Source organism: Pelodiscus sinensis, chromosome 13, assembly GCF_049634645.1.
Source record: "Pelodiscus sinensis isolate JC-2024 chromosome 13, ASM4963464v1, whole genome shotgun sequence".
Lineage (NCBI taxonomy): Eukaryota > Metazoa > Chordata > Testudines > Trionychidae > Pelodiscus > Pelodiscus sinensis.
Window position 1 is genome coordinate 30,985,906 of NC_134723.1, and position 24,151 is coordinate 31,010,056.

Genomic DNA, 24,151 nt, shown 5'->3' on the forward strand with positions numbered 1-24,151 from the left:
CATTTAAGATCTGCTATTGTCAGATTACTGACATTCTTTACTTCATTTTTTCAAACATATGCCTCATGCATTTGTAATTTTCAAATATTTATAAATTAGGTTTACTAAGTTCATAATAATCCCCACGAGGGAAAAATAAATCCATTATGCAAAGGGTGATTAGTTTTACTAGTCTTCTATGGGAAACTGTTTATTTTTCTGTGTTCATTTTCTTGGATCAGTCAGGTAGACATCTGTTCTTTTAGAGTATTTCTGTTAAATGAAGTAAATTTTTCAAATTATAAATCCACCACCAAATTTCTAAAAATTCACCCTGGAGCTCATAATTCTATCATCAAAAAAAATCTTTATGATCACAAATTCAAAAAATGTCTACATGTCATAGACATTTCAAACAAATCCAAAGCATGTATGCTGTAAATCATCTAATACATCAATGCCTATGTGAAACTTGAATGTAAAATGTCGAAGTCAGCGGGGTTTCTTTAATAAAAAAATAATGTAGTATACACTGTATAGTTTCCCACAGGACCATATTCAGGTTGAAATACAATATTACTATTTGTTTGACTCTGTAAACTCTATTTATATCAATATGACATTGTAAATATAGAAATGCGGTGAGTGGACACCCCCATAATGTATCAAAATTTCCGATATTGCATTAGATTTGTGCCCAAATCCAAGGTTCCAAGCAGTCATAGATGAAGTAAAGGAAGACAAAAATGCTACTGGGGAGTATTTTGGGGACCATTTGTGTGCAGGCTTATGAACACAAATCATGGGAACTATATCTTCTTTCTTCTGAAAATTATCAGGAATGCTATACAAGGGCCCAGTCCCTTCAATTTAACCATACAACTAATCCTTAGTCATCCATGTGGCCTCTGTTTGGGTGATAAGAATTACTGGCTTGGAGGTACTGGATAGTTGCCTACATGTTTAATGATAATAGAATTGCAGTTTGAAGTTCTGGTGAAAAAAATACACAGTGAGCAGAACTTGGCCCCATGTACTAACCATTTAATGGCCCAAATTATACCTGGTGTGTTCATTGATTCGTGTGCATTCGGGGGATAAAATTTTGTGCTCCTTCAAGAGGGAGGGTTTTCTTCCCATTCATTCACTGTTTTGCACACCCAGTGAAAGAGCTAGCCAAAACTGCAATCCTTGTGCACGATGGAGTGCAATGATTCATCTCCCCTGTCTAAACAGCAATATGATCCAGCACAGAGGTTGTGGAGCCATTCATTTCTACTAGTTTATTTCAAAATTCTCTGGAATCTCTCTATAGGCTGCACATAGCCCACTGGCTGAGTAGTAAGAAGTCTTTACTGGACTTCAGTGTTGGTCGGGATCCATCTCCTTAGGCCACAGAACTGCTGTAGAACTATTTAGTGGAGACTGCTGCAGCTCAACAACCAAAATAATCAACCAGAGGGAGAGGACAGAAGGATTCATGCCCTTGTAGATAAATGTGCCTAACCTTATTCCTGCATTACAGCTGGACTCAGGTCCTGGGCATTGAGGTGTTTGCAGCTTATATGGAATAGACAATGTGCAATAGAGTAAGTGTCACATCCCACTCTTCAATCCAGCATCATCATTTGCAGCATGAAGCCACATCAGTTGTGCTCCAAAGGTAGTCCCGCGGTTGTGAAGTAAGGACTGGACTTACCTCTTTTTATAAACATGATTTAGATTGTAATTTAGAATTTCCTCACCTCTAGTAGTGAACTTTGAGACCAAGGACTGAACACAATAACTGAGCTTTTCTCTTCATGTAGGGTCCCTAGCTGTTATATCTCTAGAAAAGTACGAGGTTCTACTGCAAGGCCAGAGAGAGAGAAAAAAACCCACTTGCAATTCATGGGCCCAGCAGGAGCAGGGTCACACGGGTATAGAAGGCCTGTAATCCCTTCTGGAGAGCATAGATAGGGGCCTGTCCTGTCAGTGAAAGAGTTTAAGACTTTAGGGATCTAGGATAATGCTGTTAATACCATTTTCTTTTTAGTGAATAAATAAAATACAGTACTTGAGCCCTATTAGTAGGGATATGACTTATTATTTAAAGCTATTTTGTAACAAAATCAAAGCTAAGATGTATTTAGTTGCTGTGATATTATTCTCATTCTAAAGCAGCTCACAGTAGACTGTAAATCCCTGGGGCAGGGACTGAGCTGTTTGAAGGAGCACTGAGCATACTGTTGTCACCCAGCAAATAAGGATGGATAAAGCTAGATAAACAGTGGATAACACCTGTTCCTTTTGAAATGATTACTTTTCAGATGCAGGTGTGAGTACAGCTCAATTTATATTACAGTTACTATTAATATAGAGAGTGACAGTGGTGAAATTGTAGGGGAAATGTTTATAGAACAAAGACAGTAAAAGATTTAGGGTGAAGCAGACACTGAATATATAAGGCTAAGAGAAAGAACAGAGCTGAAACAATAAGAATCCTCCTGATGCACCAAAGCAGATAGAAAAAATCCTTTGCAGCAACAGCAAAGTACCATGTATTTGGTAAATAATCATTCAGGGTCTCATTTTCCTACCTCTGCCTTGACTAAAGTCAAAGGGAGTTTTTAGTGGCTGCAGAGATAAGCCAAAGTTGAGCACTGCTGAAAATTGCACCTTTAATATTTTATCAAATAGTGCAGCATAGTCCAGGCTTCCATGCTTGCTATTATCAACTGGAATGTATTCTGATGAATTTAAAAACCACTCTGAGATAATTTTTGGGTGACCCATAAGCATGAAAGAGAGTCAATATGAATTTTCCAGGGTGCCATTTCAATTTTTAAAGCTGAAATATAACAGACTTGTTTTGCCAGTATAGAATATTGTCCCATATGATAACCCCTCTTTACTGAGTCCAGAGAGTCTAGTATACTAGTTTAATACTGGGGTTTTTTTCAGGTCAATTTGAACAGTATTTCTGAAATCAGGATGTTTGCTTATTCATAGAATCATAGAGTACTAGAACTGGAAGGGACCTTGAGAGGTCATCGAGTCCAGCCCCTTGACCTCATGGCAGGACCAAGCACCATCTAGATCATCCCTGATAGATCTCTATCCAAACTACCCTTAAATATCTCCAATGATGGAGATTCTACAACCTCTGTAGGCAACTTATTCCAGTGTTTATCCATCCTGACAGGAAGTTTTTCCTAATTTCCAATTTAAACCTGCCTTGCTGCAATTTACCGTCTTTTAGCGAATATACCTCACACCCGAACATACCCCACGTTTTTTGCAGTTTGAGTAAAAAAAATCTTGTATACCCCACGCACGAGTATAACCCGCAGGGTATACAAGACTTTTTTTATAACTGTGCGGGGAAGGGAGGGGCTTCTATGGGTCAGCAGGGGGGAATTAGCCACCCTCCGGATGGGGGAGCACCCACCCTACCTGGTTCCCGCGCAGCCGCACAACCTCCGGGCGAAGGAGCACTCACTCCCCTGAGTCCCGCGTGGCTGCACAACCTCCAGGCAGGGGAATGAGAGTGCTCCCCTGCCCTTTCCTGCAGCTGCGCAGCATCTAGCCTCCGGGCGGGGGAGCATTCATCTCCCAGTTCCTGCACAGCCACAGGACGGGGCAGAGGGAGCGCTCCTGTGCAGGAACCGGGAGATGAGCGCTCCTCCACCCGGAGGCTGGGGGCTGTGCAGCAGGGGAAGGGGTGGGGGAGCGCTCACCACCAGGTAAGTAAAAAAATTTTTGTATACCCCGCACCCGAGTATACCCCATGGTGAGGTACAGGGTTTGTAAAAATGAATATAACCCACGGGTTATATTTGCTAAAATACGGTAAGCTCATTGGTTCTTGTCCTATCATCAGAGGCCAAGGAGAACAATTTTTCTCCTTCCTCCTTGTAACACCCTTTTAGATACTTGAGAACCACTATCATGTTCCCTCTCAGTCTTCTCTTTTCTAAACGAAACAAGCTGAATTATTCTTAAGCAACAGTTTATTAATTCACAGAGAAACACATTAATATATAATCAACAATTTTCCATTCAAGCGTAGATACCACCAGTTGTGTGTACTACGCATACTATATAGACTTGCAAGCAATTATCAAAGATTACTGTGGAGGCCTGGTATCTAAGAACTATCTAAGAACTATGCAAATTGCCAAGATTTCTTATTACATTTACTTGTGATCAACAATTCTGAATTGTTTAGTACCTAACACTTCTGTCACACTTCTAAGGGAACACTTGTCTTTAAAGAATAAGATTTAAGGAAGAATATGTTATTTCTCTTTGACTAGATCGGTCAAGAGGAACAAATGTAACATATTTACCGTCAAGACAAGTACTTGCTTAAAATTATTTCCACCTTATCTGTCTCATACAGGGGCAAACCAACGACCCACAGGCTGGATCCAGCCCATAGTTTACCTTGATCTGGCCTGTGAGGCTCAGGAGTTGCTCTCTCCCTTCCTCACATGTTGGGGTGCGAGCTATGCACGGGGTGCCACAGCTAGAGAGCCAGCATAGTGGCGGGGGTGCCCTGAGCATTGTGAGTGAGATCAAGGCAAGAGGAAGTGGTTCATCACACTGCAGAGAGTTCTTTCCTGCAGTGCCTAGAGCTGTGCAGATACCTGTCCCCCTTCCCACGGGAATTACTCCAGGTAGGCGGCCCAAACCCCTGCCCCTTCCCATCCAGATCCCACACTTCCACCTGCTCCTGCACCCTCTATCCCTTTCAGGCCCTGCACCCTCACCCCCAGCCCACCTCTGCACCCTACCTCCCACCCAGACCCTACACTTCTACCTCCCCCCCTCATGCAGAGCTTCTTACCAAATACAGAACCCCTCATTTTTTTACCCTACCCCAAAGCCTAGGTGTGTTTCCAGCCTGAGAAAATCAACTAACCCCAGATCCCCAGAAGAATTAATCTGTCACTAGGGAGAGCCCTAAACCATGGCACTTCCTTTCTTCCAACTTGAGGAGACTGAGGTCTTTTGTTTCCTGCTTATCAGATGGGATCCACGTTGGTGAGGGTTTTTTTTTCTTCTCACTTGCCACTGACCTAGAAAAGGTTCCCCACCCCTGCTCTAATACAATGGACATTTTTCACATTTTCCAGAAATAGAAGGATATCGATCTGACTCACAAGGCAAAGGTACAGATTTTGATTTGAGGTGAAAAAGACCATGATATATTTGATTTACAAGGAATGCAATATATAGTTCATAATTTGTGGTAAAAACATGTGACTTTTTTTTATTTTGGGGGGGCAATGGTTGCCAAATATGATTGTCCATCTTCCAGACACATTTCAAGATTGTTTAACCTGCAGCTTCCCCACCTATCTCTTTTGTTGATCCACTCTGTGCAGCAAACAATTTGCATAGAAAAAGCAGGGCGTGACACATCATGGATAACTTTAAGTCTTTTTTAGCTAGGTTGGAATTGAGAAAAAGGATCTATCCCTATGCATATTACAAGAGTTCCTTGCCTAGGTAATTAGCAATACTAGTACTCAGCCATTTTAGTTTCTATTCTTGTGGATGGAAATGCCCAAACTTGCCTGATTATAGTTTCTTAGGCAGTGTCTCATGTAATGTGAATCATTTTCTTATTGTTTTATAGGTGGATCCTATTCTGGAATAAATGGGGGTGGGATACATTGTCTCACTTTTTTTTCAGAGAGCCAAAAGGAATCATTAGTTATTTATCATTCAAGGCATAGTCCTGACAAACCTCATAAATTCCACTCAATATCGGATTTACATGACTAGTTGTCATGGCTGTTCCCCACTCTGGCACTTTGAATGCAGAAGGCAGAGCCCTACAAGAGACTTTAAAATATCCTGCCACTAATGGCTTTTGTTTAAAACACTCCCCAAGGTCAGAGATTCCCTGACCTGGGATGGTATGCTGCCACTACCCAAATGCAAAACCTCTTTGAGAACCCAGGAAGAAGCATTTGGGAATTTCTTCCTGTGGGGTGCCCTGAAGTTCTTTAACCCTCTCTCTGAAGAGATTATGGGAAAAAAATCCTATTAATTCCTTAATAGCTGACCTTGTAGTTTTAAGCACATGCACACAGAACCTCCTGCCTTCCAGGACACGGGAATAAGATCACCTTAAAAAGATTATTTTTATTAACAAAACAAAGAAGATATACTTGGTAAAACATTACTTTGTTGCTAGGTGTTACAGAGCAACTGAAAAAGAAGACAAATTAATAACAGAGCGAATTGTTTCCCTGGATTTCAGTTTAAAAGTGGCAGTGTACAGGTGGGGAGAAAGAAGTGGAGGTAGTACATCCACTCAGCATAGAGAAGTCCAACAAACCCCAAAATAAAGAAAATAACCTGGCCACATCTGACTACACATTCCCTGTTCTATTGACATATCTGTTGTTCCAAAGCTTATTCCTTCCCCAGATATGGATATAGCTGAATATTTCATGCCTTGTCCCTTGCTCAATCCATGTCTTCCCACTCTGCTCTGGTCACACAAAAACTCCCACAGGAAGATCACTGTTTCCAGTTCAAAAATCCACACTTTGATTTCACTGGTTCTCCTAGCTTCCTGCAAACATTTCCTGCTTTCCTAGGATTCCTGGAGACTCTCTAGGACAGGGGTTTTCAAACTCTGGGTCATGGCTTGTAAAGGTACTGCCTCCCACAGCTCTCATTGGTTAGGAATGATGATCCTTGGCCAGCAGAAGCTATGATTGGCCGTACGTGCAGAGGTGGATGTAAGCAAAGCATCTCATGGCCAGCTAACAGCTGGACCTTACAAGCTGCGACCCAGAATTTGAAATCCCCCCTGCTCTAGTACTCACTGTTCGTGGGTTTAACCCTCAGGCAATTCAGTCACCTGAATGGCTGGGGTGTCCAGAAAAAAGCAGTACCCCTCCCATTCATCACACTACTGGGCTACGTCTACATTGGCAAGATTTTGAGCAAATACTCTTTAACGCAAGAATTTTTGCTTTAGAGTATTTGCGCAAGAGAGCATCTACACTGGCATGTGCCTTTGCGCAAAAGATGTGCTTTTGCGCAAGAGCATCCATGCCAGTGTAGACGCTCTCTTGCACAAGAAAGCTCCAATGGCCATTTTAACCATCGGGCTTTCTTGCGCAAGAAATTTATGTTGCCTGCCTACACTGGCCTCTTGTGCAAGAACAGTTGCACAAGAGGGCTTATTCCTGAGCAGGAGCATCATAGTTCTTACGCAAGAAACCCTGATTTCACACATTAGAACATCAATGTTCTTGCGAAATAACTCCCAGCCAGTGTAGACAGGCAGCAAGTTTTTGCGCAAAAGCAAGTGCTTTTGCGCAAAATCATGCCAATGTAGATACAGCCCTACCGTGTTTCTCAAATTGGTCCACAGACCCACTCTGAGAAAGCTGCTACCAGGTTACTTTGGGTTGCTTACTTAAACAGCTCCCCAGCCACAGAGCTTTACAGCCAAAGGGAGCCGTGGGAAGTGTACTGCTAGAAGGGGAGGTGAAAAAACATCTCATAATCCCAGACATATATAATTGTATTCCAGTAGTATAGCAGTTGGAAAAAGTAGCTGGACAGAAGACCTGTAAGAAATCCATTTACTGTGACACAGACCGAGATAAATAAGGAATCCTGGAGCAGAAAAAGTGAGGCCTGGAATCTGAAAGAGGTAATCTCAGCTGGAGTGAAAGAGGGCGCCTGAGTCTTGGATAATCAGACCAGGTGTAGAGAAGTACACTGAAGAGAACACATTACTAGAGCAGAGGGAGCCTGACAGGAGAGGAAACCTATAGAGAACAGCAAGACTCCTAGGGCAGAAAAATGCTTTTAGCAGGGATAATTGCTTTGTTAGTGTTTACTTTGCTGTCTCTGAAGAGCTTTTCTTTGTTGGAAAAAAATGATTCAAAGCTTTCATTTCTGTCAGGGAGCGATGCATATTAAGGCTTGTCAAAATGATACCTTCCACACTAGAGAATGTAATCTGAACTATTCTAAATAGTCTCACTTGACACTTGTACTTGATAAAGACAAAGAGACCATCTCTAATCACTTTAGTCTTTTACTAATGAGCTCATTATTAATATGAAAGCACCAATATAGTTAATTTCAGAGATAAGCATAAAAATGAAGAGTCAACAACTCATGTATATTTTTCTTTATTTTTACTGAGTTTTTTTAAAACACATCTAGTTTTTAAAAATCCAGGAATTGCTAAATGGAAATTAGAGTTTCGCTGATAGGAACTGTAAACATCAGCCTGAGAATGAATAGTAAAAAATATTCTATTGTAGTATTTCTTATCCAGCGAGATTAATTTTTAGTGATAAATTAAAACAGCTGGGACCTTTAATCCAAATCAAAACCTTATCGCTTAATTACTACTAAGAAGCAGCAGGGAGTCATCCATTCTCATTATCTTGATATGGGTGTTCCAGAGCTCTCTATATCAACTGTATTTGCATTAACACTTAGTACTGGAATAATCCAGACTCCATAGACCAAGTATTTAAAGATTCATTCCTGCTCTGTGTGAAGTCGGTAGCAAAACTTTTAGTTATTTTAATGAAAAACAGGATTGGATGCTAACGGGTGGGATTTCCAAGAGTCCAAGTGACTTGGAGCACAATTTCCACTGACACTCAGTAGGACTTGCATGCTATAATCATAGGAATGTAGACTGGGAAGGGACCTCAAAAGGTCCTCTAGTCTACCCTGCTGCATTGCAGATCATCCCTGACAAGTGTTTGTTTAACCTGTTCTTAAAAGCTCCCAATGATGGGGGATGTCACAGCCTCCCATGATAACCTTCTTCTAGTGCCTCACAATCCTTTTAGTTAAAAAGCTTTTCCTAATATGCACATTCCTAAACCTCCTTTGCTGCAAAGTAAGCCAATTCCTTCTTGTCCAACATGGATTGGACATAGGGAACAAATTATCACTGTCCTTTTTATTGCAGCCTTTTACATATCTGAAAATTGTTATCAAGTCCTCCCCTTAGTCTTTCCTGGGTTCAACATGCCCAATTCTTTCAATCTTTTCCTAGGTCAAGTTTTTTGAATCTTTTTTGGTTGCTCTTCTCTAGACTTTCTCCAGTTTTCCATATATATCTTTAAGTTTTGTGCCCAGAACTCAACACAATATTCCTGCTGAGTTAGCAGGTACAGCGGAAAAATTATCTCCTGTATTTTGCATACTTCTGTTAATATCTCCCAAAATATTTGCCTTTTTTCCAGCAGCATCATATTGAGTCATGTTAACTCATAGGACCCATCTAAACTACATTCCTCTTTCAAAAGAGGAATGTAAATGAAGCCGATCAAAAATTCAAATGAAGCATGGATTTACAAATCTCGCGCTTCATTTGCATAATTGCGTGACAGCGCTTTTCCAAAAAAGGGGTCTGCTATCTAGACGGGGTTCTTTCCCTATGAGTCATGAGATTATGCAAGGGCATATGAATAGCTCATCTGACCTTAGACTCAATCTTGTGCCCGCAATTTTTCACAAAATGACTGAGCACAGCCCCTTCACATGGGTCAAGACATAAAAGAATCTGTAAGCATCTCTATTTTGCCTCTTTTCTGCTCTGACCTCTGGACTATTGACTTACACTAAAAGGAGCATTCCAATCAATGGACTTGAGGAACTTCCAATCTTTTAGGACTTGCCAGTGACTTTAAAAACCAGCAGTTTATTCCATCACTTTTTCAAAACTGATACAAGAATTTATGAGTACATGTATTTGTTTTACTTAACCATTATAACTTTCTCTCATTTGTTTTCTCTTATAAATTAAACTTTCAGTATTAGATTCTGAAGGGTACGGTCTACACTATAAGCCTTTATTTCAACATAATATGGAGCTGGTGAACTTCTTACTCCGACTTACGGTAACCCTCATTTTACAAGGAGTAAGGAAAGTTGAAGGAAGAGTGTTCATCCTTCAACTTCCTGCTGTACAGACAGCGCCAAAAGCAGAGTTAAGCTATTTTGACTTCATCTACGCAATTGACATAGCTGAAGTTGAGTAGTTTATTCAGACTTTAGCTCTGCTGTGTAGATTTGCCCAGTAAGATTAGTGGGTAAGATCTGAGGTATATAATTAATCTAGTTATGTGGCTGATCTCTTGGGATTATATGGATCCTTTGTTTGACGAAATTGGATTTAAATAATCACTCATCATAAAGTCCAGTGTCTAGGTGGTGAAATAAGGTCTGTTGTACCTAAGGAGACTGCAGTTTGGACTTCTTTTTAACCAGTGAGATAAGACAGAAGTTTACTTTTGTTACTGGATTTCTATATCTTATGGAAGAATATCCACTGGCATTTGTCTCATTTCTCAGCAGTTTGTCCTCAATCTGGACATCCTCAGCTTTGACACGCCCCCTTCCTCTCCTCCCTCTCCCCTCCCCCCCTCAACTGAGGCTTGGTGACAAAGATGAAAAACCTAAACTATTCCCTTTTCTTGGGGAGGCCTTGATGTGCAGGGGCTTGCCTTCTTTCCCACACAGAGAGCTGAAAATCTGCTCTCCCTTCCAGTCAAGTAGCTGCTGAGCTGGGCTTTTCCTTTTATCCTTCCCCAAAACTTGACACCCGTGTCACCTATTGCAGGATGCAGCTGATTGGCTCTCCAGAAGCCCATTCTGTCTTATGTGGGGGTAGCACATGCCCTCAAAGCCCCTCTCCCCACCCTTGACAAAAAAAATGAATTAGCATTATAACACTGTACAACATCTAGTGATTTTCTAATTTGCTGGCATATTTATTTCATTCTGAAAATTGTGCTAACTGTTCTACTTTTATTTAGACATATGCTGGTTGCATATTTGGATGAGATGAGAGCTTGTGTTGGTTGTTACATTTCAGTATATTTTTCATACAATGTGATATTGTCTCCTTAGATACATATGCATAATATCTATTAGCATCAATCAGAGTTATGCCAATCAAAGGGAGACTAGAATCCCTATTTGTGGCCTACTGCAATTTAGCTAAAAGTTTTTAATTAACAGTATATGCTGGACCAAATTTAATAAGTAGCTAGGATAATTTATTTTTAAAAACCTGACAGGATTGTGAGCTCTGGTGCAAATGCTGTAGAGTGGTAGGTTTATGATGATGATGACAATAAGAATGGTGTTAATGGTTTGGTATTTGTTTAACCGGAAAAGTACTCAAATATGTTACACTACAAAAGGCTGCTAGACACAGTAACACTATGTTTTTCACAAAGCCATCTTTTTAAAAAAAAATTCATATTGGAAGTGATCTCTGAGCAAATGGAGCCTATAAATGAGTTTGTGACAAGACTCGAGGGGTTCATCTCATTAAAAATGAAAGGTGAATACTCTATGTAGCTGTCTCTTATTTTTCAGTGAGCCATTTTAATTTACTGTCTGAACATGTCAGGAAAGGAATGAAACTATCTGGATGTGTGATACTACCCTCCATAAAGTCAGGACGATTATTTCAGGATATTCTGGATATATCTGACAGACTGACTTGATTAATTAACTCAGTTAACACTATAACCCTGTTGATGCAGTATAGCACTTGGTGAGGCATTAAGCTCCCTAAGGGTATGTTGTGAGATCACAAAGTTCTTGAGTTCAAAGGAACAGAAAGCACTATGATGTAAACTGTGAATTTTTGACTGAGAAATAGCTAGGCAAAGACAATGTTATATGGGTGACATTGCCTACTTTACCTTTTGGTAAAACTACAGTGTCTTGTTTCCACTAGGAGAGCTCACATGTGTTACTTAGATCATTGTAGGAACACACCTTTAGGCTGTAAACCCAAAGACACATATGGTTCCCATCCCTTCCAAACCAGTCTGTACTATCCCAGAAGGACTTCTACTCATAGTTCCTCCTCTGCCCTCACAGTCCTATAAAGCTCAGTATTCTGAAGAAAGGATTTTTCCTTAAGACTTTTCTAATGTTGTATGATTATTCTGTCACTTCCTAGTACTGTGGCCAGCAGTCTGTTCATTTCATGTGTGATAAGAAACATTGCACATTATTCATTCATCTCATATTTTACTGTACCACCAACCTGTGTCTGTGTAGTCTATTTAGATTGTAATCACATCAGGGTAGGGACTGACTAATACACTGTGTATGTACAGGGCCTCACGAAATGGGTCACATTCCTGGCACCTTTTGGCACTACAGTAATTAACATAACATGATTAATAATTAATAAACAGCTTACTAGGACATATGTGAAAAGAACACAAATCTAAGCAGACAACTTTTAAAAACAATGGATGAGAAATAATGCCATTTCTGCTGTGCTAATTTCAATTCCAAATTTCCACCCTAGTAGGGAAATTTAATCTGATAGTAATTCATAGAAAATAAAATTCTTCCTCAAGTAGAGATTCCTCAAGTAGGGATTAAGTCTATCTCTAGGTCAGATGGAGTATGGACTTTGGAATACCATTCCCATGTCTGAACCTACAGCCATAGAGATATGATAGCTGTCCTCCAATACCACAACAGATTTTTTTGGACATAAGCTTTCTTGGGCAAACACCCACTGAATCAAATGCATCTGATGAAGTGGGTCATTAGCCACTAAAGCTTATGCCCAAATAAATCTGTCAGTCTTTAAGGTGCCACAGGACTCCGTATTGTTTTTGCAGATACAGACTAACACAGATACCCCCCTGATACTTTTATTACCAATGAATACTCACCTCAATGTAGGTAACCTAGGGTATGTCTACACTGCAGTGCTATTTCGGGATACCAGAGGTATCCCATAATAGCTACCCCACATCATTAGAATTCATCTGCTATTTCAAAATATAGTAGACGCGCTATTTTGCCATCCCTGTGAACCTCATTCTACGGTGAGTAAAGGATGGCTTAAAATAGTGTTTTATTTCAAAATCTGGCACTGTGTACACAGCGCCAAATTACAGAATACCTTTTTCAAAATACACTTGAATTAAGTTGCTGAATTTGCATAGCGCAAATTTCACAGCTTATTTCGAGTGCTGTGTAGACACAACCCTAGGAAACTTTTTATGCTCACCCTACCCTAGAATCAGTGGTTGTGATTCATATAAAGGAAAAATTAAGGCAATTGGGTCCAGGCAAAGCACTCCCCAGAGAACAAGGAATAAAGAAATTAGATATTATGTGTGGAGGAAAAGTATTCTCTAGATAGTTCACAAGTCAGAATAGCCAGCCATTGGGTTTTGCTAGCTATGGTAGACTATCTTACAATGGGATAGTTTCCTAGTTATTGGACAAACTTCTGGGGACCTAAGGAACAGTTCAAATCTGTGTGTGCCGAGGAGAAATTAATTGTTAAGATAACTCTTTCAGGCATGTTTAGATGCTGCTGTTAAAGCCACAAGGTAAATGGCTATTTGTGTCACAGTGAGGAGATATTCTTCATTGTTTTTTTCTGGTTTCCAGATGACAATAGAGGTCTTACCTTCTAAAGAACATAAAATTTATAGCTCCAAGACTACTAAGGCATTATATGCACTAAAGAATTAATCCTTCAGTGTGTATGGTTGTAGTGTACATAAACATATAAGAGGAAAAATTACAATCTGAAACAGTGGAGACAAAAATCATCCACTTATTTTTACCATCAAAAATCTATTAACCACTTCAAGAAGAAATCACACGATCAAAAAATATACTGCTTTAACAGTCTGGACCTAGCAAGGAGACAGCAGATTTTATGCTCTGGATGAGGGCTCTGGACTAAACAACAAGAATCTCTACCTTGCATTCCTGTGCTTTTATTGGGTACTTTTTTGCTTTTTTAAGTCTTCTTAAGTTAGAACAGGGGTATTCAACTTGCGGCTGGGCCGCATGCAGCCTGCAGCCTGTTTGTTTGCGGCCTGCAGTGTGGCTTGGGTTTATGTGGGGCTTAACACATGGCCTGTGGGTGGGATCCTTTGAATATGGCCTCCCACTGGGAACATGGTCCACAATGGCTAGTTAATATAATGTTCATCTGTTGATATGCATTTTAGTAGTTAAATTCCTGGACTGTCATTGCTCATGAAAAGTGTTGTCATATGGGTGGAAATATTGCATTTTATTAATATCAGCAGGACTAACTTAAATGGGGCCTGCATGTTGTGTAGTCTTGCCTTAATCTTTGTATTCATGCCCCTCAGTGTAAAAGAAGCTATTTGCATATTTTTGCATATATATTTGCATGTATATGCAATCACGCTTAAGTTGCAGCCCTTGGCATGGTTGTAGCCCTGGGCTAGAACTAAGATCGACCAGTGGACTCAAATGTGAAATTACAGAACTATTAACTGTGGTTTGTAACTGGTGTCCCAGGACAGCATCGCAGTACCCTCGGTCTGGGAATAAGCAAGCATGGGAAGGTGCCAGCTAGGGAAGGAGCCTGTGAGCAGGTTGCGGGGAGAAGGTGGCTCGGCTTACTTCTGTGACCCACGTGCGCTGGATCCTGCACTGGTGGCATCCCACAAAGAGAGAACTTCTTTCCTTGCCTGCTAGAAACGCGGGGAGGGGAGGAAGGGGAGAGGGTTGGGAGAGGTGTGTGTGAGCAACAGACACCTTTTGCCACAGAGAGTGCTAATAGGTTCTCCTCTTCTTATTCCACATGGAAGGTACCCATACACAAAATCAGTCTTCTCCGCATCACCGTGCTTGAGTGGGAGCAGATACTGACTGAGTGCAGGCACGACCCTGTGCCATGTGCGACACAGCTGTGTGGTTCCATGTCCCCAGACTCCCTACTGGTGGCTTGTCAGGGAAAGAAGTCCCATCATGGAGGCTAGAATAAGGCAGGCCTCTACAGGAACCTTGTTAGAAGTATGGAGAGGTTCCTACATGAGAGTGTTATAGGGCTGAGTGCTCTGGACTGGTGCTCCATACACACACATGAACAGGCTATTGTGTGACCCCCTCTAGGCTGAGCAGGCCAAGAGAAGAGAGTACAACCCCTCACATCTCATAACCTCTCCCCATGTGTAAATAGGGAAAGTTATAGGACTCACCTGAAGTGCCCTCTCCAGATTCCTCCAAAGTCTGGGAGAAATCTTGGGATTGGGAGACCAGCTACAGAGTGAGGAGCAGCTCCTGGCTGGCAAGTATGGTTGACTGGCTGATCTGCTCCTCCCCTTCCTCCTCCTCTGCCACCCCATCCTTCTACAGATTGACACTGGGTGTGTCCTGGCTGAACTCAATGACCATAGTGCGGGAGGTAACTGGCCCCCCTCCCAGAATGGCATTAAGCTGCTCGTAATAGAGGCAGGTGTCTGGTGCATCTGCTCGTAATAATGGCAGGTGCCCAGAGCATCCACTCTGCTCCTTGGCCTTGTGGTAGGCCTGCTGAAGCTCTTTTATTTTCACATGGCACTGGTCGAGGGTCCTGGTTTACCCTTTGTCGGCCAGGCTAGTGGTAAACCAGCTGTTGATATCCATGTTCCTTTTCCTGGTGCAGAGATCCTGGAGGTTGGTCTTCTCCCCCCAGACCTTGATGAAGTCCAAGATCTCCACACCAGTCCAGGACAGAGCTCTCCAGCATCCCTGGGCAGTGACTGCCGTGGAGCAGCAGAAGTGCCGGCAGCCATTGGAAGGTCTGAGGGAGCATCGGGGTTGCTCATCTATGCCTTAGGTCGTGGTCTCTTGCACAGGGCTTGCAAAACTGTCCATGTACAAGAAGCCGTTCTGCTCTTGCTGGGACATTTAGATTTCTGCTGGAGGAGAGCAGTGGAGATGCCAGGTGTGGCCAGAGTGGTCAAAACTGCAGCTGTAAGGGGCTTCCAGAAGTCAATTATTTTATAATAGTGGCATGGACATGTCCACACTAATACTATTTGGAAATAACTATTTGAAAATTAGCCTTATTCCCGATGAAAAGCAGGAGTACAGATTTTGAAATAAGCAGCCTGTTATTTCAAAAGAATTTGCTTGGTAGTGTGGATGCTCTGCTTATAAATTCGACCTTGGGAGATTAGTTCAAAATAGTGTAGACCCGTGGTCACCAACCCGTCGATCGTGATCAAGGCCTCAACCAGTTAATCGCGAGGCGTTCGGACTCCGCCACTCCCCATTTCCTCCCCACCCCCGAGAAGCCCAACTACCTACCTCTAGTGTGGTGCTGGCTTCCCGCGGGGTGGACGGAAGTCCTGTCTGAAGCCCGCGTCACTTCCGGGGGTTCTGGAAGTGTGTGGGCTGCTCCTCTCCCACAGCTCTGTTGCGTGCTGGGGGAGGGGACATCAGCCCTGGAGGAGAAGTGCGGTGGCTTCCCTGCACCACCGGTGCCAGAGGGGTGAATGGAGCGCCGGAGCTTCTCTGCGCTGCGGGACCAGGAGTCGGCTCCGGGGTTTGGCCACGCTGTGGGAAGGGGGGGATTGGCTGGGCCGAGCCGCACCGCACCATGCCACGGGAGGGGGGTTTGGCCCCAGGGCAGGCGCCTGCGGGGGTTCGGCCCCACCGCGGGGGGAGAGGGGATGGCCGTGCCGCGCCACAGGAGAGGGGGTTTGGCCCTGGGACAGGCACCCGCGGGGTTTGGCCCCACCACGGGGGGAGGGGATGTTTGGCCCTGCCTCAGGAGAGGGATTTTGGCCCTGGGACAGGCGCCCGTGGGGCTTTGGTTGCGCTATGGGAGGCACGCGCTGACTTCCTTCGGGCGGTGGGGGGGGGGGGAAATCCTGGGAGGAGGCGATAACAGGGGACTCTCTGCCCCCACTCCTCCCTGTTCCCACTCCCCTCTCCCCAGCCCCCTGTTCCCTCTCCCCACTCTCCAGCCTCAGAAACCTGTCTCCACTGGCACCTTGTCCCCTGCTCTCCCATCCCCCTGTCCCGTCTCCCGTCCCCAGCCACAGAAACCTGTCCCCACTGGCACCCTGTCCAAACAGGTTTCCTGCCCTTCTCAGAAATAAAGACAATGCAGAAACTTTTTGTGTTTGACATAGTATTTTATTTGAAAATGAAGCCTGGCCAACAAACACCCAATTGCTGCCAAGCCCCCGTCTGGCCTCAGCATCATGACACTCCTGCACTCCCCTTTTCCCCAGACCCTACATCTCAGACTATCATACACTGGAACCCCCTGCCCTGAGCCCCTCACATACCTCAACCCCAATTCCTGAACCCTCACATCCAGAAGTCTGTGGCTTACTTAGCATCCTAACCCTACATCTGACCCCAACACTGCCTGGCCTGGAACTCCCTCCCCAACCCAGCGTTCCCTTATCCACTTCCTCCTACATCCAGATTTCCTCTCAGAGCTTGCACCTCTCACCCCTTCCCATATCAATATCCCTCATTTCCACCCCGGAGCCTACACATCCTGTCTCAACCCAGCGAGGGTACATCTAGACTGCAGGAGTTTTTCAGGATTATGGAGATACCCCAGAAAAACTCTTCTGCATCCACGGATGCCTTTGTTCTTCCACTTCTTTTAGTGGAAGAGCAAACATGATCTTTCGGTCACCCCTATATTCCTCTTTCTACGAGGAATAAGGGAGCTTCCAAAAGAAGGGGTTTTTCTGACATTTAGTCAAGTCTAGACAGGCCAAATGTTGGAAAAACTTCTTCCTACAGAAGAATTGGGGAAAAAAAGCAGCAGTGTAAGGGTTGGGAATAGCAAGTGATGGAGAGGAGGAGAAACAGAGAGGGCGGGGCTTCAAGGAAGAGGCGGGGATTCAAGGAAGAGGCAGGGCGGTAGATCTTGGCTTGTTCTGTCATTTAAAAAGTGATCTTGGGTGTAAAAAGGTTGTAGACCACTGGTGTAGACCAAGGCAGAAGGTTTATAGACACTCTGTTCTACTAGCTGTCTGATCATTACTGTGGAAGATATGTCTGAATACATATCACAATTCCAAGAATACTTGTTGTTGGACAGCGTAGAAACAGTAAAAAATGTGATACATCATTTTGGGGCTGGGTTATTTTGTTGGTTATGTTATAGCCATCTGTCCAGCACTGCAACGTATAACCTCTCACTCACTAAAAGATTGCTTTTATGGTTTTCTTTTATGGAGGTGTTTGTGTTTAGAGTCTTGGTTGGCCTCCTGAGAAATGAAATTTCTTTTCCCTGTGTTCTGTCTTGCAGCAACTTGAGTTGTTCAGCATTTTATCCTGGTTTCAATTCAGGTCAAATTGGAACACCATAGTTGGATTCTATGATGAATTCATTAGTCCAGGGATGTGTTGTAACAATAAAAGAAAAGAATTAGTACTGGTTAATAGTGCTAACATTTTGAAGTTGTTTTACAAAAGAAAAGAAACTAAGGGCTTTAAAGCTCTCCTAAATAGACACAGCTAGTCCTTTTGATGTCAAGACTGCACAAATGAGTAAGGGAGTATAAGACCAGGCTCATGGTTTGCGTCAATGAAATCTCATAATATGAAATCTAGAATTTTTTTATTTATTGTGATTTGGCTCGGGGGATTTACAACACCTGATCCTACCTGAAGGAATTTGATAGAACAAAATATAGCAAGAGCTGTCTGAGAAATAATATGAACACACTGTGTCTGCTGGTAAAATCATATTATTAATGGTTTAATTTCTTATATTTTGCACAGGATTCAAGGTTCCAATTAAAACCGTGTTTGGGCCATTGCTTTGCCTGGCAGTGCTTAATCTTTCCCGAAAGCCTCATCACTTATCTAAAACAAAAGAAGAACGAGGTAAGGCAAGAAAGTAATGAAATGCAGCATAACACATCTGTCAAAGGAGCAGAAAGTAGTTTAAAAAAAATCCAGGATCAGTGACATTCAGAAATTATTTGTTGAGCTCTAAGTGCTTTCATGTGAGGCATCTTAATTCCAAGGGGCCCATGTCTACATTATGAGTCTAATATACACTGGGAGGTTTGTTGCTTATGTTAAAGAGTTTTACAGTTGAAGTAGCCACAGGGTATAGATGACTGATGCCTGTTCTGTGAGTGATAATCTGTATTGCTAAACAAATCTCCTGCTTTGTAGAATGCAACCCTTCAAGAGATTCTTTGACATTTTGGGCTGAAATTATGAATATAATTAACATTTTTAAAGTTCTTTTAAATCCAATTTTTATAATGTTAGATTTATATTCTCCAAATACACCAAAGCCAACCCAAGGCATTGTATTAAAAGACTTTACCCAATTCATCACACAGCGGTCGGATACCCTTTAATTCTTTATTGTTGGTAATACATATTTTTTTAAATTACTGTGCTTGGCACTCATTGCTACTTTGTCATACTGGGTTGCACTACTACATTTGATGGATCTGGGAGTGAAATAGAAGAAATACCAGTCCATGAATTTAAGGCATGTGTAAAATATATGTCTGGACAGTCAACTGAAACAATCCTAATTTGTTTTCACTCTGTAATATCTGGAAAATTTGCAGAAAGAGGTAAGTTCAGAGATGTTCAAGGAAATATTTATATGTCTTCCCTTGCTCCTACCACCTTGTTATTGTATTTGGGTATTTTTAAAATATTATAAGCTCATTAATGATAGGAAAAAAAGTAGAGATACTGGCAGTCCCTGACTTACGAGCGGGTTACATTCTGAACACCTGCTCGTAACTTGATTTGGTCGTAAGTCGGAAATACTCTTAAACGCGCTGCCCGTGCTGTTCGAAAAACTTGACGTACATGGTTCTCAACTCGAAAATATAATGGGGTTAATGGGAGGTTGGTCGTAAGAACAGATGGTCTTAAGTCGGTGTGTTCGTAAGTCGGGGAGTGGCTGTATAGCCATCGGTACTTATAGGTATCAATTATTCCAAATCTGACTTTCAGCCATTGCATCTTCACTTTATGTATGTCCAAATTCTCCTCTCAGTTACTGCAATGTAAATCAAGACAATCTTCAAACTTCCATTGAATTCAAAAGGAATGTTCTGGAACTAAGCTGGTACAAATCAGAACAAAGTTTGGTTTTGAATGATAGGGTTGCTTCCATTTCAATATAAAATATACAAAATTCTGCTCCCAGTCATACTCATGGTGAAATTACAGGTAGTATTTAGCTCATAGCATTTATAGTTCCCCTTTTTGATATTTCTCTTTAATCTTCTACCTACACTTTGCCCAGCATTAACATTATTCATGCTAATACTTGGAGAACAAGTGGAAGTTTTCAGGGCCATTTGCTAGGAGCAACTTCGAGCTATCTCTGATGATTATGGCTGCAGTGGTAACTCTTTATTTGCCTTGGTATTCACTTAAATCCACTACTCTGATGTTTACTTGTCTATTTAATAATATTTGCAACAGATTATGATTATCTGATGGTCATGATAATACATTATATTTACTTAACAGCTGAATAGAATAGGAGCACAGATAGCCATAATTTTTAAAAGTTGTTTTGATAATTACAATACATAATTTTCCAACAGATGAAAAATAGAGCCATGTTGTATAGATTTCTGACATAATAACTTAATATTTGCTTTAAAAGTCCTAATAATTTCATTAAGTGACAACGACTTTTCTTAGCATTGTTTCTAATTCATACCAAAAAAGAAAAAGACCTTACTCTGGCATGAAGTTTGACATACAATACATCATGCATGACTAGGTTATTTCACCCATTTGGAAAAGGGAAAAAAATCTTCAGCTGTAAAGGAAAAATACTGACTCTCTTCCCGTGAGGTAAAAAGAAGCAATAATTGCAATGAAGTCAGTGGAGTTAGACCTCTGATGAATCAATAGAAGTAAGGTGAGAAAAAGGCCTAGTAAGCAGAATATTGTTTTCAGAAGCAACCATTGCTATAACCCCCCAAAGTCATTTCTTGTAATGAATGCTTGCACATGAATAGTACATGATGGTGGTGGTATTTGTTATTTGTATTACCGCTGTGCCTATGAGTCCTAGTAATCCATGATGTATGTACCATTATACATTGCAGACACATTTTTAATGGTGACCATAGTGTATGTACACAAGGGTTCTCCCTTCCTTTGCTTTGGGTTATACATTTAACTGAATATTAGAAATACTATCCTATCATTGAGATAGAAAATTTGAGCAATGTATGAAAATACTATTTAGGGTGTAGTTAGAGACTGATAAAATATATTAATTATCATATAGCACATCCTCTGTGAACAGTATAGACAGAGGCCTCATGATACCTCATTCTAGTCTCACCTCTTAAATTAAGAATGACTCAGTAAATATCTAAGAAACTATGCTTGTAGCATTTCAAACCCTTTCCTTTAATTGATGAATATCTTGGATTTTTATGGCTAACAATAATTCTCTTGTTTTTATTATAATTAAACATTTTACCATCAAAACCTGCCAGTTAATGTAATGTCTTCACTTCAAAATTGTTTTTGAGGTATTCCAATCATTTAACAAATATAATTCTAGAAATTGGTTTTGAAACATAATTTCCTTATGAATAATGCGAATCAGTTAGAGCAGGGTTTTCAAACTCTGGAATGTTGCTTTTAATAGCAATACACTTGTTGGCCATGAGATGCTTTGTTTACCTGCACCACCATTGGTATGGAGGATCGCAACTCCCATTGGACACAGATTGTCATTCCCAGCCAATGACAGCTGTGGGAAGTGGGACACTGCTTCTTGCAGCTCCCATTAAAGTGGGATTGGGACACTGCTTCTTGCAGCTCCCATTGGCCAGGAACGGCAGGCAATTAGAGATCAAGAAATCTCAAAACACATTTGCCTCAGTTGAAGCATGTGCTTAAATGTTCAGCTGAATTGGGGTCAGTGGTGATGTCATATTGTAATATTAATGCTCAGGAAACCCACTTTTTGTTTCAGTGCAAACATTTCTGTTATGCTTCTGTAAGTAAACATAGCTATGTTGTTATAAATCTGATCTCTGAGATAGATGAGAAAATACAGAAGGTCTAGTTTTTTGTGTGCTGATATCCAAAGCAGAGACAAAGATCTTAGAATACAATAGGTAAATTTGTTTTCTTTGCCAGATTAAAAGATTCTTGTATAAAAACTTTTGGATATTTACAGGTCATTTGTTTGGCAGGCAGGTATGTTTCATGGCTTGTTATAGATATAGGTAAATAAATATTCATATTCATTTTACTTTTGGGATAGCTTACTGCACTGCAACATGTTATCATAGATAAGCGTGCTTGATTTAAGTGTTTACTGTGCACAATTCCTGCAGGCCTTTTGGCATCTCTTGTCTTTTTACCATACATACAAATCCTTTTTTTAATATAGTGTTATTATAACAATTAATCTATGTATTAATTGTTAAGTGTGCTAATTGCATGATTATATGATACCATTATGAACATGTTTTCTGCTGATTTTTTTATTTACTGTCTTTATCAGAAAAATATGCTGAAATAAAAATCCTTTTGGAGATGCATGCATGCACTGGATATAGCTAAACCTAATGCAAAGGAGCTTTAACAGGGTTACAGGCCTTCAAAATGAAGTGTAGTTTGTTTGATATTCATTTTAAGATATTCATTTTTTTCAAAAGATCCAGTTGGGTTTGCATGCAAAATAAGATCTAGTGTGCTATGTACTTCTCATTTTAGATACAGTACTGTTTAAAATGCTTGAGGGTTCTCAGAACAGTCACAAATTCGCTCTAAGGATTTTATATATTCATTTCTGGCTGGGGCTCACATAAAAGATATTCTATTAATAGTTTGATGATGAAGTAGGAGACATGGTACTGGAAAAGACCATGCAATCAATATAACAAAACTGTTCTCTGTGCTTTCCTTTGAGGATTTAATAGTAATTTACAAATATTAATAAATTTATATAAAATATTGTAAAAGTAGATTAGTATTAATAGCCTATTTTAAAGTATAGTAAAACAAGGAACAAATTAGTTACCAAAACTGTTTGAAAACTACCCACTAACTTGGCATGCTGCCATTTTAGTGTGCCAGTCCATCTGGAGAAATCCATAGATTTATTTTCAAAAATGCTGAACTCCAGCTCATGCTGAAGTCCATAATAGCAGTCCATTTTTTTTAGAATTTGGAGAAGCTTCTGAATCTAAACTTCAGGACTGTGGTCTCTCTCTGTCTAATTTTTTTTATTAAACTCAACCTAAAAATAAAATTCCCAGGAATAAGAACATTACGCAGACAGTAATTATAAAGAAGAAATAAATTCACTGATGCTCTTGTGATCCAAATCAACTTTCCATCAGCTATATCCAACTTACGGCACAGATATACAAGAAATATAGACATTAAAACTTACTGTACTCAATATACAATCTGTTCTGCGCTACAGAAAAGCCACTTCACTAACTGTATTTATGGGTAAAGAAAGAATAGCCATCTAATGAAAATCTAGGATGCAATGTACTCAGTAGAGATTTTCAGCAAGCTTTTTTTATTTTAAATCAAAGACACTTAGTACAGTGTATCTCATTAAAACTTCATAAAGTGTTTGTTCGCATTTTACAATCACTTCTGTGTCTTATTATAAAACTTTCTTGCTGCATGTATAGTGCATTTAAATCCTGTCAGCTATGAATGGTGTTTGAGTCATAGAGTATTGAATATTAAGTTATCTAGTACCAGAAAGTGCCCTACAAATTGTTTTGCTGATGTCGCAACTAATTTGTCACAGTGTAATTTGGTACCAATTTTTAGAAGCAATGGTTTCAGAAATGCTCACAATGGTTTTGGTGTCATTTTCAAAATATGTGGCTGCCAGGATAGCAAAATACATAACTTGCTTGCACTCCTTATTCAGACAGAGCTCCTGTTACAAATAGGAGTGCACAGTGCCATGGTGATAGAGAGAATTTTTTTAAAGTATTCAGTAACTAGAAGATTTACCCACTGTTGCTTGGGTCCTTAACTCAATTTATGTTTGTTTTTCTTTTTTAAAATGATGGTTGTGGGGTAGGGCTGGAGATGAGGGGTTCAGGATGCAGGCTTCGCTGGGGAGAGAGGACTACCCCAGCCCGCATTCACCGCAGCAGCTTGGGGCCAGGTAAGAAGTGTCTTTACATGGCCGCTGCAGGACCACAGGCACAGCCAGGGGAGGGGTGCATGTCCCCCTGGCTGGGACAGGTCCAGGTTCATTTGCCCACTGCACTCCCCAGCCAGTGTGTAGAATGTAGCAGACTTTACTTTCCCCTCACTCCTGATGAAGGGAAACAGCCAGCAATGTTCCCATACAAATTGGAGAGGGAGAGAAGCTTCAGCCTTCCCCCCCCCCCCATTCCATAAA

At 41.0% G+C, this 24,151-nt stretch overlaps 1 protein-coding gene across 1 annotated transcript in view; it reads left to right on the top strand.

Annotated features, from left to right (window-relative positions):
• The window catches only part of TENM1 (teneurin transmembrane protein 1), a 1,699,828-nt gene that overhangs the window by 722,131 nt on the left and 953,546 nt on the right, over positions 1 to 24,151 (top strand). The window contains exon 6 of the mRNA XM_075940969.1: positions 18,529 to 18,633. The gene's annotated coding sequence lies outside the window, so the exon portion shown is untranslated. The remainder of the gene's footprint in view (positions 1 to 18,528; positions 18,634 to 24,151) is intronic.